Source organism: Apodemus sylvaticus, chromosome 7 (assembly GCF_947179515.1).
Source record: "Apodemus sylvaticus chromosome 7, mApoSyl1.1, whole genome shotgun sequence".
NCBI classification, from domain to species: domain Eukaryota; kingdom Metazoa; phylum Chordata; class Mammalia; order Rodentia; family Muridae; genus Apodemus; species Apodemus sylvaticus.
In genome coordinates this window covers 48822075-48842009 of record NC_067478.1, presented here as the reverse complement: position 1 = coordinate 48842009, position 19935 = coordinate 48822075, and the positions used below count along the sequence as shown (strand labels likewise).

General features: G+C 42.7%; 1 protein-coding gene and 2 long non-coding RNA genes across 4 annotated transcripts in view; 2 read left to right on the top strand and 1 right to left on the bottom strand.

Moving 5' to 3' along the window:
* The window catches only part of Filip1 (filamin A interacting protein 1), a 157118-nt gene extending 143139 nt beyond the window's left edge, over nucleotides 1-13979 (bottom strand). For both annotated transcript variants that reach the window (XM_052187751.1, XM_052187750.1), the window contains exon 1: nucleotides 13610-13979. The gene's annotated coding sequence lies outside the window, so the exon portion shown is untranslated. The remainder of the gene's footprint in view (nucleotides 1-13609) is intronic.
* LOC127688775 (uncharacterized) lies at nucleotides 1556-3327 on the top strand. The gene is made up of 2 exons (XR_007978754.1): nucleotides 1556-1900; nucleotides 2468-3327. It is a non-coding gene; the product is annotated as an uncharacterized LOC127688775 (long non-coding RNA).
* Nucleotides 13354-19242, top strand: LOC127688776 (uncharacterized). The gene is made up of 3 exons (XR_007978755.1): nucleotides 13354-13416; nucleotides 13505-13570; nucleotides 19193-19242. It is a non-coding gene; the product is annotated as an uncharacterized LOC127688776 (long non-coding RNA).
* Nucleotides 19243-19935: the final 693 nt, after the last annotated feature.

Genomic DNA, 19935 nt, shown 5'->3' with positions numbered 1-19935 from the left:
GAGGAAAAACTGCAGCTTCCCGGCTCCCCATTTATCAAGCTATACAGACTCGTCCCAACATCTCTGATAGCAGTGACTTTCGGTCACATTCATTTCTGACATGTTCCCTTAGATCTTGTTTGCCCAGCCCTATTTCCCTTTCAACTTCAGCATTCCTGATTGACCAGAGCAAGAATCAACTTACCGCATGTACCCCTGACACCCCACCCCTAAATGTAAGTGGTCCCAGTCACATGGTAGTGAGGCTGTGTTGCTTTGAGCTTTGTCCCTGTGAGAGAGTCCAGACAGTGGGTACGATATTGACATAACATCTCAACCTTGGCCCCTGTAGGCTCGTGTGTTTGAACGCATGCTTGTCATCTTGAAATGCTGTTTGGGAAGGGTGTAGATTATTTAGGTGGTGGTTCCTTGCTGAAGTGGGCACAAGGGCGGACTATTAGCCCCACTTCCCCACACATTCAGCTTCCTGAGTGTAGACAAGAGGGAACAACCAGGCTCCTGCTCCCGCTCTTGCTCCCGCTCCCGCTGCCGTGCCTTCCCTATCTGCTGCCATATCGACCCAGCCATGACGGACTTTATCTCCTGAAACTATAAGCTAAAATGAACCCTTCTTCCCTTAAGTCTCCATTGCCAGGGTGTCTCGTCACAGCCATGAGAAAGTGATTGAAAGAGTGCCTACTGCACATGAACCTTAACAGATGATTACTTAACGACTGAGTGATGCCCGCAGAATGTCAAGCAAGAGACACAAAGACCTGTTGTTCTGTCATTGGACTTGGTATCGATCGCCTAGTTGTTTTGACACCGTATGGAAGTTGTGGCACATCACAGCTTCCAGAGTTGCTTCTCCTCCACCTCAGTCTAATCTCTAAATCCTCCTTCCTGCCCCAACAGGCTTTCTCGTGTGGTGAAAGAATTCAGCTGTGTCATGTCAGACCTACCGAGGCCAGCTGCTACCCGAGACCACTGTTTGCCTTCCAGTGACATGCCACTTGGACCCTGTGCTCTACCGGTCATGCTCCCAGCTCAGCATCAGCCTAGCCTCCCTATAGGAGCCTGACTGAGCCCCAGGACATTCAACATAAGCAGATGGCGAGACCTTCCTCTAGGGTCGCTTGCTTCCACATAGCCCAAATCCTTTTAAATGTCACACCGCACTTGAGACAGCACTGTGGAGAGTGTCTCGAAACCGAAATTGAAACAATAATGTATTCCAGCCGGGCTTTCAACTCTAGGATCCCCGACTTTCATTAGCACTAAGTAGAAAACAAGAGCTCTGTCTTTTGTCTAATTTGTTTCTCGACTGGACAAGATTCTTCGCTTCTTGAGAAACCACAAGCCACTTCCTTCTGGCTGCTCCCCACCCTTGTCCTCTCTGCTCTTTGAGCTCAGAGTTCCATGTACTCGTGTACTCGTCTTGGAAAGAGTCCCTCACAGTTCATCACCAGGAACCAGGAACTCAAGCGCACACTGGGGCCTTCTTCCCCGGGAGCCGGGAATCTTGATGCACATTCCGGCATCGCTAAAATCTGGAGGAAGTGATGCAAGGGGGAAAAAGCTGTGGTAAAGACGGTGAAATCAAACAAGTCCACTCAACATGTCCTTCAGGAGCCACACAGGGAGCATCCGCACGGGCGGGGAAACTCCACGGTATTCATCAGCTGGAACTGTCAGCAAGGACATTCATTAAATGGCAGCTGTTGCTTCAGCACTTGTAGGGGAGTGGAGCGATCCTAACTCCAAAATAGATTTCTGAGGATGAGAGCGTTTCCAGCTAATGACTGCAGGAGAAGCCTGGTTGTGGGATTTTTTTTTTTCCTTGAGCTTGTGGGAAAAGAATGAGGAGCAAACAGTTGTCGTTAAGCCTGCAGATGGTTGAGTCTTGGACGATGGTATGCAGGTATGCCAAACAGCATTCTAGCTTCCTACCAGAAATACGTGTGTACCTTGGGAATCTGAGTGATGGTTGGCCCCCACTCACCTGGTAACATCAGCTGCTCCGGAAGTGTTGGTTGATTTTAGATTAATGTTTAGAAAAAGCATTGTTGTGATCACCAGAAGTGGGAAGTACTGAAAGACCGTAGTCTTTGTTTTTTGCTTTGTTTTGTTGTTTTGTTTTGTTGCTATTACTTCCCTGTTGTAGGGTGGTAAAGATGTGGAGCCAATCAATAACAAAAACTGATCGAGAATATTTACTTTCTCAGGTTTATGGTATTTAATGAATTCAACTTAACAAACCCTGTTCAGCATTTGTAGATGATTCTAAAGGCAGTCTCGGGTCTAACTAAACCTCTCTTATGACACTGCTTTAGTTTGCATTTATTTATTATAAAGTAGTTGCAATAATCTCTCACTTTCTATTTAGATTCTATTGTTTAGAGAAATTGATAGCACACAATGTGGGTGGTTGATTTTTATCTTAAGAAAGGTTCGATTAACTGGGTAATGATGATAAATTTCCTTGCAGGTATTCAAAGGCCTGTTCTGTGGAACTTGAGAGTTACAGAATGTACCACATACACAATTCTATAAGTACCACCTAAAAATGTAGATTTTTTAAAAGTCCTTCAGACTGCATTGACCCACTGATCTGTCAACCTCACATGGTGGAGCCGCTTCCTTCCCATGTACCTGCTGCTATGGAATAGAACTGATTAATCCCTTCCTGTTGCTGTGGACCTTGTTTGAGAAGCTGGGGTGTGGTGTGAAAGCATAGATGGAGGACTCACTGGAAGAATAAAAGGGACAAGCCGGACTTACAGGGCAAAGAAATGTCAAGGGATAAGCAGGAATGAAATCTGTGGTTGGAATGACCGGAACAGTAAAAAGAACCCACTCCCAGCAGAAAGGCATAGACCACAAGGGGAGAAAAGGCTGGACCCACTTAAGGAGCAGAGTCACTGGGGAAAGGCTTGACCAAAATAGGTTTCCTCCAACCAGATTACTCACTGGGAAAAGAGAAGGCAAGGCACAGACCTAGCCCCCAGTCAAGCAAAAACCCAGGAGCGAGCACCAGCCGCACCAAAGCCAGCTGCCACCAGACTCTGATGTCGAAACAAGGGGCAGCTGCTATTCAGCACATTATACCCTCAGACCAGCTCCAGAATAGCAGAGTGATTAAGAGCGGATGGGCACAGGCTGGAGAGCGCCTGGACTCATTTCAGACCTGCCACCTGCTTGCAGTGGGGAGGGAAGCAGTCTCAATCTTCTCAGCCTCCCAAATCTGTCAAATCATTGTATAGGAGTACCTATCTCATACACCTATTCACAGACAATGTCAATAATCTAACTAATAATCTAATAATAAACTAACTCCTGAAACATTTATTTGACCTGTGTGAGAGAGATGAGTATATAGGACTTGAGTTCAGGTCCTTGCTCTGAACCTAGTTTACCTCTGTGCCATTTCTTTCTTTCTTTTTTTTTTTTAAAGATTTATTTATTTATTATATGTAAGTACACTGTAGCTGTCTTCAGACACACTAGAAGAGGGCATCCGATCTCATTACAGAGAGTTGTGAGCCACCATGTGGTTGCTGGGATTTGAATTCAGGACCTCCAGAAGTGCAGTCGGTGCTCCTAACCTCTGAGTCATCTCTCCAGCTTTGTGCCATTTCTATAGAACTGAAGTACAATCACAAAAACGAACCAGGAAGCAGTTACCAATCCTGAGTCAAGACACTAAAAGCTAAGTCCAAATATGATCCTGGGGTCTGTTGACCGAAGACAGAAATGCAGCGGCCAGAAGAAGGTATGGGAAGAGCCCACTACCAAGCACTGGGCAGGTGCTGTTCCCAACCCAATGCTACCTTCAGAGGACTTGGAAACTTAATCCACAAATACAAATTATAGCCACATGAAAGTCCCTACGTAGGCCAACTTAGATCACAATCTCTGGAGCTATAGACACATGTTTAATTCTCCCACGAGAATTAGATTCATAGGACTTCATTACCATTGCATAACATATAGAATATAACATGCAAAATGTCCTACATGGACTCGTGTGTTTGAGCCATCTCCAGATGGTAGTGTTGTCTTGGGATACTGGAACCTTTGGGGTTGTGGCAGCAATGGGTTGCTGGGACTGCCTCTTGAAGGTGGAATCTACTTTTGGTTTCCAGGCTGAGTGCTCAGCTGACTGATCTACCATGTTAAACTCTCTATGGCTACCACGCCTTCCTGACCATGATGGACTGCTCCTGCAGAAACTATGGACCAGGGGAAAAATCTCTCCTCTCAAGTTGCTTCTGTGAGTGTTTCATCAGAGTGCTAGAAGCATCACTGATACCAGAGTGTTAAGAACTGTGATGGTGTGATGGTTTCTGCCTGACGTGAGTCTACAGGTGTCCAAGCTCTTCTGCATCCTGGGAGAGACAGCCCCAGAACCAAATCTACAAAATCATTAGCGGCATAAAATTCAAAGCCCCAATCCCTGCTTGCTGTCAGACTAGGCACAGAAGTACCAGGGGAATTAGCAAATCTTTCAGAGGTCTTGGTAACTCTTAAGTATGATAAATTGTTAATATCTTCCTCTTAAGAGGCATTCACTAAAGACCAGTGTGGAAAGTATTAGTCAGTTTTGTTGCCAAGAGAACTTTAGGATAATTGAATGAGGTGGGGAGAAGATTCCGGAAGCCAACCAGTCAAGCCCTTTATTTCCAAAGAAGAGAACACTTAAGTATTTTCCTCCTTCGACAATGTTGTCTTTTAGCTCAAAGGCATGAGAGGAAAATGGGAGGAATTCTGATTTTGTCACAAGGGGATGTACAAATGAAGCAGAAAGCCTTGATGACAAAAAAGAAAATCACATCTCTGCCTTTAATTTTTTTCCATCATCTTGTATGAAACGGGTCTATGCCGCAAAGGAAACAGCAGCTTGGCTTCAGGAAGATGTTCAGCCTGCAAGCTACAGTGCAAATCCTGTGCACTAGCTAAGAGCACACTAGTGAGTGGATGTAGGGAGAAGGCACACAGTGGCCAAGACACTGCTTCCAACTTACAGAATTTCTCCCGGAAGGCAGAACTTAGTTATATTATGCATCTTCATTCTATGTGAAACATTCTCTTTGGGGAATTATTTGAGTCACTGGGAAAATAAGGTATTTACATACTTTATTCTTATTCTGGCTTGAGAAGAAACAATGTTTCCATCAAATGTTTACTAGCAACACGGAGAGAAGACTCAGTGGTTAAGAACCCTTGCTGCTCTTACAGACGATCTAAATTTAGTTCTCAGCACATACACACATTGGGCTGCTCACAACTGCCTGTCACTCCAGCTCCTGGGATTCCAACAACTGTGGCTTCCATGGGCACCTGCAGCCACATGAGCATACCTGCACACAGGTATATACATATATACATAAACTAAAATAATAAAAATAAATAGTATATTAAAACTCCTCTCCCCCTTTCAAATTGTTTTCCTTTTACTTCAGACAACCCAGAAGTTAAATGCCAACAGATGAACAGAAACTAAACATTTTCAATTATTTCTGGACAGTCGGATATTTAGTATCATGTAACTCTTGAATTAAGAAGATAAAAGATTGAAAGAAGTACCCAGTAAAATGTCTTGGCTGTGCTTCACAATAGACATGCACCGGTCGCAGAGTGTCAGGTATGCGGGTCATACCTTTAATGGCAGAACAGAAGAAGCTGAGACAGGAGAATCACTAACTCTAGGCCAGCCTTGGCTACATAGTGAGACCTTGCCTCAAATAACACAAATTTTGAAAACTGTCAGGCGCTCTGCTCCATTCTGCTTGGTTTTGATGGGACAACTTCTTGCCAGTTGACAGTACCCAAACTGTGTTGGGAGAGACAAATCAGTGACTAAGACTTGCTTTTGCACTCTGTGCCCAGGTCTTCTACCTCTCCCTGGGTTATTAAACTTCATGAGCCTTTGAAGCTTTTTTGTACTGCTTTGGGAGCTCTGTGAAAGGCCCCTCAGTCTGTTGATTCTTTGCCCTTGGTGAACCTTCAGCAACTATAGTGGCAGCTAAGCCCTTCAGTGTTGAATTCTATACTCTTCCTAAAACACAGCTCATGCATTGGGTGTGGAGGTTATTCCTTGAGAGACTTCCCACATTTCAAAAAGATGCTTGAACTAAGGCATAAAAAAGGACAGATCACCTGAATTTGAATTTTATATCTACCACTGGGCAAGTTATTTAGCATGTATAAACTTTATTTTCCTAATCTATGAGATAGGGATAAAAATAGTAGATCATTTTTCCAGTATGTTTGAGGCTCTGAGCTTGAATTCCAACACTTAAAAAAATTGAAGGTGAAGTCATAGAGCTTTTGAAAGAAACAAATAAAACCATTCACATGATATACTTGATGTAATGCAAAGCACAAAGTGCTCTTGAGTGTATACTGACTGTTATTATCATTATTTGCATATATTACATGTGGTTACTTGTAAATGGTAATACATAGAGCCACTGCTATCACTATATTATGTATCAGATCATTCTGCCAAACTTGGGACATGAGTGCCCCAGAAACTGGTGAAGCACCCAGTATGCTGGGTATCTGCTGACTGGGCAGAATTTTGAAGGTGAGAGTGTCTTACTGAAGTTGGGACACCCCTTGAGGCATGAACCCCATGAGCCCAGCCATCTGACTTAAGAGCAGAGCAAGCATTACACTGTGATTGTTGGTTCATCTGGCTTGGTGGCTCCCAACACAGCAGATAACGTCCAATAGGGCGGCGTGGGAAAATCAAGAAATACCAGGCTGCCCTTCAGAGCCTTGAACACCTCCAATGTCACTTCTCAAGACTTAGAGGCTAGTTGGGAGAACTCTAAGCTAGTGGGTGGGGCTTGCTGGCTCTCCCCAGGGAGCTGACCATCTATGTTTTCATTTTCATCTCATTGTTGTCACAGTAACTGCAGGCTCCAGACACAGGCCCGGGTGTCATTTCCTCGTGCGCCTCTACTGCCGCACTGAAATAGCATTATGAACTCAGAAGTGCCTCTTCCCTTCCTGTTGTTCCATAGCTCACCAGCCCAGGCAGAAAGCTCTAAAATGAGTTACTCAAGACGTAAGTATATTAAAGAAAAAGAAAGTTAATTTATCCCTATTACTGTGTTGCCTGTGACTCATGTGCGTCTGTGGGGGGAATTAGTTTTGCAAAAATGTTACAGACAAACAAGTTGGCAGTAACTTGATTGTCTTGATGATGTCAGAAGTCTACTGTTTTCAATCAAGTCATCTTCTGGTCTCAAATCTTCAGAAAGAAAAATGTTTTAAGAATGTATTTGACGTACCTTCCTATATCCATTTTGTGGCTTTCCTATACATTTTTCTTTACGAAAATCAGGAATAGATAGTTCATTTATTTGAGGTCCTGGGAGGACTACGGCTACAATGATGATAAAAGAAAAAGAGCTATTCCTCAGTGCAGACACTTAAGGTCCTCAACCACAGTGCAACAAGTATTGTTTACTTGTTTAAGATAAAACAATAGGTAGCAGCATTTAAGCAAGAAACTTAACTGGAAAAATCCTTAAACCTTAAATGCTCAATTCAAGTCAAATTACTTGAGATAAATTCTGTCCTAGCTTTAAAATATCCTTTGGTTTGTCTTCCACAGGCCCCCAGAAACACATAAATCACCCAGTATTACACACTGACACCATTTCCCAAAAAAGGACAAGCAGCACAAACGCACCCCATGCTTCAGTGTCACTGGGGCTTAAACGAAGCCCGCAGGGGTGGGGAACACAGGGCACTAGCAACGTCTCAGAGCTTCATTTCTCTGTCCGGAGTTTCTCAAGTTGTCCATCAGATGTTTAACAGTAACACACGACTCAATTCAGGGTTGACTTTCCTCCTGAGCTCTGCCACAGAATGCCTGGCCTTCAAAATGAAACTGCTCCAGCTCCTACCAGGGAGACTTGCATTCTGCCAACCACCCTTCCCTGTTCTTGTTAGGGAAAGAGCGAGATTGACCATTTAAGGAAAAATAATATAACTCAGTATGCTTTTCTGAGCTCTTATATGTTGGCCTTAGAACCTCTGCAGTGTATCTGCAAAACCAAGAACAGGGCTTTTCCCATCTCCACCCCCATCCCACCCCACCCCACCCCACCCCATCTTTCCACATGTATGTCTTCCTCCCCACTTCATTCTTTCCTTCTTCACACCAGGTCTCCACTGGAGAACAATAATTCCCAATTCCACCTTGCCGCATCTCCATTACAAACCCTTCCTGCCAACTAGGGAGCTGGAATAGAATTGGCACGTCTAAACCATAGCCATCACTCACAAAGCTTACTGCTACTCCTGCGACTTAGAAACTTGCCCCCGGTGAGAGTGCTTCTTATGTTTTTGTTAAACTAGGTGCATACGATGTACCGCATATGCACTCGCATCTTTGTAACATCACGCCACTTTTGTTTGTCTGGTGGTAGACTTTCTTGTCATGTTTAAGACTGACTAGAGTTAAGAGCAAAGAATAGCAAAGATTTATGTCAACTTGGTAAGGTCAAAGTTAGCCTGAGGCGCCCTTTTTGGTTTGTTTTTTTTTTTGTTTTTTTTTTTTTTTTCAGTTTATCTGTTACCAGGTTAGTGAAAAAAAAACATCGAAGGGAAGAAATAAAGAATAGTAAATTGAATATCATCCCCTCCATAGTCGTCACTGCTATGCAAAACCCACTGTAGCTAGATGGGGAAGGGACAGCCAAGCCCTAAGTATAAAGACATTTTATCTCCAAGTGCAAATATAGAAACAAGAACAGTCTATCCTGTGGGTGATTTTCTAACCTTTTTAGTAATGCTTCTAGAAGACACAAGACTGCTGAGTGATAACAGGGGGTGGGGGTGGGGTTGGGGGTTGCAGCATAAATTCCATCTGGAATTATTGGCTGCTCTTCAATTTGTGTCTGTTTAGGGGACCCGGCAGCAGAGAATGTCCCAACCCAGATTCCAATGTAAAGAATGAGTTCTCCTGCCTTTCTTACCAAGGGGAGCTTCAGTTTACACAAGCTATCGGAGAGCTTAGTGTGCAACTAGGATTAAAATAATTACACTTAAAATGTGACGAGGGGGGGTGAGACTAGATTTATTGGACAACCTATCAGACACATACCTACGGTATTAGCTGTTCAATCTTCACACAACTCTATGAGGACAAAACACTGTAACCCTCAGGTAGGGAAACCAAAGCACAGGGAATCTGTCCAAGGCCAAAGCGAACCGAACTGAAATCTGAGCCCAGGTCACCAGGCTTGCCTGTTACTTGCTGTTCCTGACTCCTCTTCCACGACTGGGTCCTTACTGTTAGATCTTTTATCAGATTCAAGGAAGCAAAATGTATTTTATTAGCTTATCTTTTATTTTGTTGACATGTATTAAAATATTGCATATTGTTTGTTTGTTTGTTTATTGGTTTTTTTGAGATAGAGTTTCTCTGTGTAGCCCTGGCTGTCCTGGAACTCACTCTGTAGACCAGGCTGACCTCGAACTCAGAAATCCACCTGCCTCTGCCTCTCAAGTGCTGGGATTACAGGCGTGCTCCACCATGCCCAGTGCATAAATTAATTTATAATGTAGAGTTTACATCACTTTTCTAAGTTGTTTCCAATATTTTTTTCTTTTAGCCATTCTTGTTAAAGTAGATATTAACCTAAGCTTGCCTATCAGACCCATAGCTTTTTATTTGAAAACATGAAGTGTGGATTAAACTCTATAATACTCTAAATCTGAGATATCTATTATCCTACTATTGTCTCTTATTTTAATGCTCATCTGTAGGCCGGAGAGAAGGCCCTGTAGTTAAGAGTACTCCCTGACTTTGCAGAGCTCAGTTCCCAGAAGTAAGCAGTTTCAGTGTGAAGCCCAAGGTTCCAGGGAAGTAAGTTCCCTCTTCTGGTTTCCTCGGGCATCATTTCCCATGTGGCAGATATTCACACAGATGCAAACACACTAACACAAGTAAAAAATAAGTCTCGGGTGGGGGTGCTGCATATTGGGCACATATTTTTCTTGCAAAGGATATGAGTTCAATTCTGAGCACTTGTGTCAGACAGCTCACAATGGCCTACAATTCCAGCTCCTGCAAGATCCTGTGCCTCTGGCCTTGCCAGGCGCCTGCATGCACATGCACACACACACACACACACACACACACACACACACACAAGAACATACACACACACACACTAAAAATAATAATAAAAATATTTTAAAGAGAAATGTGCATCTAAAACAAAACTATAGTATAGCACAATGTATACTGCTTAGAATGTACAAATCTAAACATCTCACTCCTAAAGAATAACTAAAAACTATAAACCAGGCAGAGACCACTGCTTAATGAATGTATTAACTATTTCACAAATCCCAATAGAAAAGCACCTTAGAATATGAAAAGAATCCATTTGTTTTGGTGAATCCGAAGCAAATAGCTTCTAAAGGCCTTGTGCATTCGTGCGCTCTCTCAGCAAGGCTACAGCTTTCATGAACCATTGAAAGTAGCACCAAGAAACATCTGTGTTTTAAATACGTAAGAAGAAAATATTTTAAATGACCATGATATTTAAATGTTTTGTTGTTCATGGCCAGAGTTTAATCCATGACTCAGAGAGTCAAAATTTAAGTGAATTGACCAAAGGTAACCATACACAAAATCTAGCCTTAAAAGACAACTTTAAAAAAAAATATGAGCTACAAAATTTAGAGGTTTAGCAAGTTTAGGTTCATATACAGAATGTAGGTAAATAGATGTCCTTTTGGTATCATTGGTGAGGCGTGTAATATCATCCTCATTGTGTGATGCGTAAACACTGTTAAACTTGGCAAACTATGAAGATTTTCCAGTGAGAAAAAATTTAGGTAAGACAATTTTAGCCATACTTGTAATTGGTTTTCTTGATTTTACACTTCCTCACGTGGTCATCATTAGAAATCTGGAACCTAGGGAGTTAATAGACCTTCCACTGTGTACATGGGGCCAAGACACTCCAGAGCTATCAAGATTTCATAAAACAGCCCAGCCTGAATGAGGCCAAGCCTACCTCGAAGGATGCTAACTCACACAGGTCTAGGGGTTCACACTAAGGAGTCACTTCCAAAATCACTGTGAAGATGGGAGGTAATGGTCTGAGTCTGACCATTACTCTACAGGATCAGAGTAAGTGTGTCCCAGGCAAGGCAAGTGGCAAGAGAAAGGGCAGTCTTCAAATGTCCGCTGTGCCTGTCTTTGAAGAATGGTCCATAACCTGAAGTGCCTGAAGCCAAGAGACCTTACTGCTGAGTAGTGGGAATGAAACTGGAAAAGTTAAGTGGGTGTCAGGTGATGGAAGGTTTTCAAAATGTCCAGCCTTGGTGATTGGCAGCAACAAGGAGTTGGTTGTCCACTGGATACTCAGTGCATAGACAGACAAGCACAGCGAAATGAAAAGATATTTCCCCCAGCCACCAGCAGCAAGGTTTTCATGGTAATGAGGCTGAAAGTGGGCAGCAGTAGCATATCCAGGCAAGAGCTAAGGAGAACATCCGTGAAGTCCAACCGCTCTTATGAGGGAAGGGAAGAGCGGACACTCCAAAACAGCACCCAAACGTGCACTCAAATGAATTCAGGCAATGGATGTTGTACTCATGGACTGTGATATCTTGTTCAGACAGCGGAGGGAACCACGTGGTTTAACCTCAGCACTTCTTGATTCTCCAGAGGAAGCTTAGAACTATGAAAACGATTAATGATACTCAAGACTCCACTTCAGCAGACATGCCTTTCATTCAGGGTGGAGCACTGTGCTGGTATCTGAAAGGTGTCTCACTGATGCCTGAGAGTACTGAGTGCCTCAAATTGATGGTAGATTCTGACCTTCCACAGGCACGTGGAAGCCAGCGACGTAACCCTTCCTAGGATTAAGATGAGGAAGGTGCAGACCATGTACTTCTGAGTTTTTATAAGTCTCTCAAGACAAAGGTATTTCATCTCCAGCAAAATGCCACGAGTTTCCTCCCCAACCTGGATGCTGCCAGCATACACACTGTCATTTGCATAGGTCAGTTGCATAGGATTAGCTTCATTTACTTTGCAAACCAAGCACATAATCAGAACTATGTAGCATGATATGCATTGAAATGCCAGCATTATTTCTTTTCCCTAAACACACACTGTTTTTAATCATCAGTCAACTATAGGAACATTTGCTAAAAAGGCTTACACATTGTCATTTGTCAAAAAGAGGTTTCCAAACTGATTTATGGTTTTTTTAAATGATTTTTTTAAATTTAGTCTGTGTGCATTGGTGTTTTGCCTACCATGTATGCTTCTGTGAGGGTGTCAGATGCCCCTGGAAATGGAGTTACAGACAGTCGTGAGCTGCCAGGGTGCTGGGAATCGAACCCTGGTCCGCTGGCATCCAGTGCTCTTCACTGCTGAGCCATCTCTCACGTCCCTAGATTTTTTTTCATTAACAATATAAACACAAATAAGTTTTTTTGTTTTGTCTTGTCTTTAAGGGCAGAGTCTTGCTCTGTAGCCAGAGGAGACTAAAACTTACTATGTAGCTACTATGTCATTCAGGTCAGCTTTGAACTCACAGCAATCTTTCTGCCTCAGTCTCTCCATTGCAGGGTTACAAGCATGAGCTTCCAAGTCCTGCATTCCATTGATTTAAAAAATGTTCTTCAGTATTTTCTTTGATAGTATTCTTAGATTTATTCATCCAAACTCTCTGAATTATTTGAAAAATAATCCATCCTCTTATGCAAATTTGGCCCCAACTACACCCCGCCAGGAATCAATACTGACTGTATCAGTGGTTTGTAGCCACAAGTGCTGAGTGATTCTTCTGTGTAAGCAATTCTGATTAAAGTGCATATCACCTCCTGGAAGGGGAGACAATACACCCTCGGAGGATACCAGAACTTCCTTCACACAACTGGAAACACACTCTTACACCCACGCAGCTTACGAAAAGATAGGGTTTTTTTTTTCCTAAAAATATTCTTAAAGCTGAATCTATTATCTGCACTAAGGCAATCTCTCACTTTAATTAGTTTAAGTAACACAACATTCTCAGTGAATCAGCAGCAGGCATATTTTGTGCGAGTCAGATGCATTTGGGCAACTGCAGGAAAATGAGGTCAGAACCGGCACAAGGTGTCCCGGTGCAATCAGAGAACCCAGCAAACCACCGAGCCCACAAAGCAGGTCAACGGCACAGCGACACGGGACAGCATACAGGACTTCCTCAGTTACCTCACAAGCTGCTTAGCTAGTTTCAGTAAATGAAAGCTATTTTGTCCCTGGGGAAACAACCCCTCCATGGCTTAGCTAGCTACCCTAGTTCTACAAATTTCTATTACCTGCAGACACATGAATAACTCAGCCGGGCTAACTTGACGACTATTAAGACATCACAAAATGTTGTCTTTAAAAGGGAATCGGTATGACTGTGAGAAAGAGAAAAGTTGTTTTTTGTTTTTTGTTTTTTTAAATAATTCACATTGATTCTAATAATTCCTACATGTTCAGGGGCCGAGAAAGAGACAAAGCAGAATTGGGGCGAACCTTCTTCTTGTGGAAACAGATTTTTTAACAGTAAGTAGCTACTTGCGGTGGGGGTGGGGGGTGTCTTACCTGTTGTCGGCTCCTTTAACCAAAGGTGTGTTCTTTCTCCGCTGGTTTATCCCTTGAAGAACCCAGTGGCTTGTCCCACAGCCCAAGACTGAGTACTGAAAAACTAGCCAGCCCAAAAGAAGACTGAGGGAAAACGCTTTTCCCACTCTGCTGGGACTAGCCAGTAGCTGAAGTCATACAGGAAACGGACAGAGTAGCTGCAGCTTCTCCTTCAGTCAGGATCAGCAGGAATTGGAAGTCGCCTATCTCCCACCCCGACTTTTGTTTCAAAGTTTTTTCAACTGTTGCTAGGTGTTGTTGGGTTCTGAGATTAGGTTTCTCTTCTGCTGCTCCCCGCACACTGTCAGCGCAGTGACTTTGTTGGGGCGCTGAGCTGCGCGTGCTATATTTAACCAGTGTTCTCAGCGAGGCCAGCCTGTCAACAGCTGAGAAGTTTGCAGCCGGCCCTGCTCAGTTCCTAGGCAGCTGGGTTATCAGCCCCGCATCCCCGCTCACCCCGGAAAGATCCCGGGAAGCCGGCAGACCCTTTTAAGGACCTCTGCACATTTCACAGAGGTAATTACTGTTTGCAGACAGCGAAGTGGGACTTGGCTTTTTAAATCTGAGAAGAAACAGAGCGGCAGTTGTCTTGGGCAGAGCCATTTCCCAAGGCAATATTCTTCTCAATTAGACTCTTAGATAAGTGTTGGATTTTTTTTTAATGCATTTAATAGTGCGCTGCAACGGTTGAGAAAAGTCACAGTAAGAGATCCTATCCAAGCAGCTTTCATCATTAGAGAGTTATATTTATAGCCTGATCCCTTACTCTTAAAAGATGTGTCCTGCTGTATATATGAGTGTTTTTCAAATAAGGCTACCGTAAAGGAATGTCGACAGCGCTAGGAATATGAAAGTAAAGGCAGGAAGGAAACTCTTACTATTTCCACTCAAGCCATTCATTCAAAGAAGCACATGGCAAACACCCCAGAAACACCACGACTGGAGACCTCGCTAGTGGTTGACAAGCTTGAGTCACCATTAACCCTCCATCCTCCAAAACCAGCGAACAAACACCTCCAACATAAACTTCGAGTCTCGAGATTTTTCCTCTGCTTCCTTCTGTATCATAGAAAAGTATGAGCCTCCCAAGTTTAAGATCTATAAAATACGTGTGCTTAGTCCTCAGATTTACTATGTACATATGGGAAATCAATGGTGTTCAGGGCTTCTTCTTAGAATATTCGTCTTAAGAATATTGCCCTGACAAAACTCTCGATAACATCCTTTAAAATTTCATTTGTTCAGGCTCAGTTTTTCTAGGTCTGAACTAACCGTTAAGTAAGGGGAGGGAGAAGGAAGAAGTGGGGAGGGAGAGAGCACACAGGTGAGATGGCTCCGTGGGTAAACCATGAGCGCTGGACCGGCAACCCACAGAAAGATGGCAGGAATAGACAGGCAGTGATGGCGCTTGCCTTTAGTCCCAGCACTTGAGAGGCAGAGGCAGGCAGATTTCTGAGTTCGAGGCCAGCCTGGTCTACAGAGTGAGTTCAGGACAGCCAGGGCTATACAGAGAAACCCTGTCTCAAAAAAAAAAAAAATGGCAGGAATACACAAAGCTGCCCTCTGACCTCTACATCTATGCCCTGGCACACATGCCTACATAGCATATACATACATTTACCATTTATATACATTGACAATAAATAAATAAAATGTTTAAAGGCAGAAACTGCTGTTAAGCTTTTATGTGAAAGTTGCTGTATCTTCTAGAACAATAAATGATACTTCACTCACAGTCCCTACAATGGATTGCTATTCACAGTCCCTAAAAGTAAATTCTGATATAGGCAGAAATTATGAGACCAGGCTATGAATGATTCAGAACCATCAAGAGAGCAATGGTTGTTGTTGTTGTTGTTGTTGTTGTTATGGTTGTATGCCTATAAAAGCCTAGAACATTCCAGCAAAAGAATAATGGGGCTATTTCTTCCACAAATATCCATAAAGAGTTTTTGGATTTGTTTTGCAGTATGGAAAGTGAATCTCCTGCTGCTATTTACGTCAGCCTTTGGATTAGCTGACCGCCATTGCTATCAGTGCTAAACAATGTGGTGGGAAGCCGAAGCAGAGGATATGACATAATCAGATACTGTTGCCACCTTCGAACTATGTTCTTTTGTTTCTTCTTCTGAGACAGGTTCTTTGTAGTGCTGACTGTTCTGGATGTGTAGACCAGGATGGTCTCTAAGCCACAGAGCTCTGCCTGCCTCTGTCTCCTGAGCTCCTGTGTGCTGAAGGAAGGCATGAGCCACACACCCAGCCGATTAAACTGTTCTGAATTGTACCAGGCACACAAATATAACTGATTAGTATTCTCCATACAGCACATGTTCATAGGCTCTCTCTCTCTCTCTCTCTCTCTCTCTCTCTCTCTCTCTGTGTGTGTGTGTGTGTGTGTGTGAATTTATTTAGAAGGCTTTTCCCTCAGGAACAATTATTCAGACTAAAGCATTTCCTACATAACCCACAGAGGAAGCAGTGCCATTAAAAATTACTAGAAATTTGTGATTTGTGCACAGCCGACGAGGACTGATTTTCGGCACACAGTGCTCACATATGACTGTTCAGCTGCACCCTTTCCCACAATCTTAAGTGCGAGCACTCTGGGAACCTCTTGAAGAGTAAGCTTAATTTCCCAACTTCAAGGAGGAGTCATGAAGATTTTTTTCACAGATTGCTACCATTTGGAGAAAAAGCAAGTGAATGAAATAGCTGTCAACATACTATCTCTAGATCCAAGATCTAGATCTCCACCCCCCTTGTTTTATTTTAAAAACCATAGTGAGTTAGTGATTTTCAAACCTGAAAATTTATTATGTTCTTCAATACGTTCATGACTAACTGATATGTTTACACTGGCAACATACAAGACTAGAGAGGTTCCATTCATCATCAATTTTCCATACAGATTCTGACCTGTTGTTATTTAGTACCCAACTCTGAGATTTAAGTATAAGCCTATTAGTAGCAGAAAATATCTCTTGTTGTTCCTTGCTGAATATCCAATAATATCAGAGAACTCACTTTCTATAATACAAAACAAAACAAATCCAAACACTGGCTCCAATATTCTTTGGCTGGAATGTTCTAGGCTCTCGCAGGCACACTGGGTTGTTTCCACTCCCCTTTGCTGCACTGCAGATTGGAGCCATTTATAAACCTACAGAGGTGATATGATACAGTCCCAGAGTTCTCTTTGGCAGTTTTCAACTTGAAACTGTTGTGTGTGGTATGGATGTTGGGAGTGTGTGTATTTTTCAAAGCTATCTCTGCCTTTGTAAAAACAAACAAACAAACAAACAAACAAACAAACAAGCCAATTCACTCCTGATGGTTCCGAAAAGATTTTTCAAAGAAAAAGGAAACTTTCAAGCATATGAAAGTGCTTCCAGGCTCTGTACACACAACTAGATCATCATTAGGCACAGATGTCCGTGATGGAAAGAAAGTAAAGTATTATGGCACGTGACTATCCTCCTAACACTTGGAAGGCTAAGGCAATAGGATCAGCAATTCAAAACCAACCTTAGGTTGAGATGGCTCAGAGGTTAAGAGCACTGACTGCTCTTCTGAAGGTCCTGAGTTCAAATCCCAGCAAGTACATGGTGGTTCACAAGCATCTGTAATGGGATCCGATGCCCTCTTCAGGTGTGTCTGAAGACAGCTATACAGTGTACTTGGATAGCTATACAGTGTACTTGGATATAATAATAAATAAATCTTAAAAAAAAAAAAAAAAAAAACAAGTCAGGAAGTGGTGGCGCATGTCTTTAATCCCAGCACTTGGGAGGCAGAGGCAGGCAGATTTCTGAGTTTGAGGCCAACCCGGTCTACAAAGTGAGTTCCAGGACAGCCAGGGCTACACAGAGAAACCCTGTCTCGAAAAAACAAAACAAACCAAAACAAAAAAACATAAACAAAACCAACCTTAGTTTGAGGTCAGCCATGGATGGCTACCTGAGACTTGTCTCAAAAAAAAACCACAAAATAATAACAATAATAATAACAAATAAAATGATAAAAAGAGACTATCAGATTATGAATTTAGCATCTTTAATGTTGCTTAAATTCCCTGTAAAAACAATAGATTTCAGGATACAAAAACAACAAACAAACAAACAAACAAACAAAAACGAAGCACAAAAAATATTTAAGTCACCACAATGGTCATTTTTAATTGTCAGCATGACCCAGTCTAGAGTCACCTGGAAAGAGAATTTCAGTGAAGTACTGTCTAGATAAAGTTGCCCTGCATGCATGTCTGTGGAGGACTGCCTTGATTATGTTAAGTAATGTGGGAAGATTCAGCCATCTGAGGAAGGTGCTACCCCTGGACCAGGTTGTATAAAACATCAAGCGCATTCCCGTATGGTCTCTGCTTCAGTTCCTGTCTCCAGGTTCCTGCCTTGAGTTCCATGCTGACTTCATGATAGACTATAAGCTAATAGCAGAAATAAACCTTTTCTTCCTCAAGTTGCTGGAGAGTGAGGAGGGTGAGAGTGGGGCATGGGGAGGTGGGGGTGGAGGAAGTTGGGGGGAGTGAAGAGGGTAAAGGGATAGGAGGGGGGATCGAGGGGGTGAGTGGGCCCGAGGGTGGGAGTGGGGTCTCTGTGAGTTTGAGTCTAGCCTGGTCTACATCGTGAATTCTATCGAGGACAGGCACGCTACACAGTGAAAGCCTGTCTCAAACAGACAAACACACATCCCAGGCCGAAGAGGTGGCAGCAGGTAGAGGCACTTATCATGGAGACCGATGATCTGCTCCCGGAACCCACATGCAGGAAAAAGAGAACTGACTTCAGTCAGCCATCCTCTGGCTCCTCACCTGCTCTGTGGCATAAACACTCACACATAGATAGATAAACATATGTTTTTTTCTTAAAGTCTTGAGACTAGAGAGATGATTTTAAAGTTAAGAGCACTTGCTACTGTTTCAGAGGACCAGCGTTCCCCATGTCAGGCATCTCACCTGGAGAACTCCAGCTAACTCCAAGAGATCAAACCCCCACTTCTGACCTCCAGGGGCACACACACACACACACACACACACACTAAAATAAGTAAAAATCTCAAAAGAGAGAAAGTTGTATTTCTAAAAACAAAAAAGAAAGAAGAAAACTATCATCTATTGCATGCTTTCTGAAACTGAGCAGAGTTCTAAGCACTTGACAGGCACCGACTGGAGTCAGTCTTGTGGCAATCTTACAATGCAGGAATGATTGTCTGCATGTGGTCAGCAATGAAACCTAGGCACAGCGACCCAAAGCAAGTGAGCCAAGGTCACAAACCGGTCGTTAAGTATAGAACCAGGACTTATGTCAGAGAATATGGTTGTGAAAATGTATGGTTTGAACCTCTTGGTTCTCTTCTGTATTCAGTAATTATAGTAAATACAGTCATTACTTACATATCTCTGACAGCTAAACCATATGGACTTTGCTATCTCTGAATGCAAACACTTTTAACAACAACAAAAATATTTTGTTTTGTGGTACTGGGGCTTGAATCCAGGGCACGAGTGTTAAACAAGTGTTCTATCCTCAGGTATGTCTCAAGCCCTAAAGAAGTACATTGTTTTGAAGACAGAAATAGAGGTAAGTTCATTAAAAGCATAGTTTTAAAGAAAATAAAAGCCTCATTGTAACTCTAATCCTGTTGAACACCAAAGAAGAGAAAACTGGACTGAAAAAAAAATAATTGCTTTAGTTAAAAAAAAATTACTGCTCAGGGAAATTCTAAAAATGTCTTTTAAAAGTTCACTTTTGGTCTGTGGTTTGATAAGAATTGAAAACCGTTTGTGAGCTATGTGTTCATAACCAAAACCTCACAAAGACCCAAACAACAACAAGAAAAAACAAATTGGCATTAGATAGAAATTCATATTTGGTTACTTGGTGTCAGAACAATGCTGGATTGTTTTTTTTTTTTTGTTCTGGATATAATCAGGTTTTCCATTTCCTGTTAATCTGGTTATTGTTCTATTAAGTCTGTACAGAGCTTGGGGCTGCAGCGATGGCTCAGAGGTTATAAGCAAGGCTGCTTGTCCAGAGGAGCAGGTTTTCAAGGCAATTGTCATCTGTAACTCCAGTGACAGCAGCTCTGAATTCCTCTTCTGACTTCCATGGGCACCAGGAACACATCGGGTGCACATACATGCATGCAACCAAAACACCCATACACATAAGAAATAAAATGATTCTTAAAAGAGGTTCCAAAGAGATGGCTCAGGGGCAAGGGCACTCGATGCCAGTCTGAATTTGATTCCCTAGACCCACATGATGGACAGA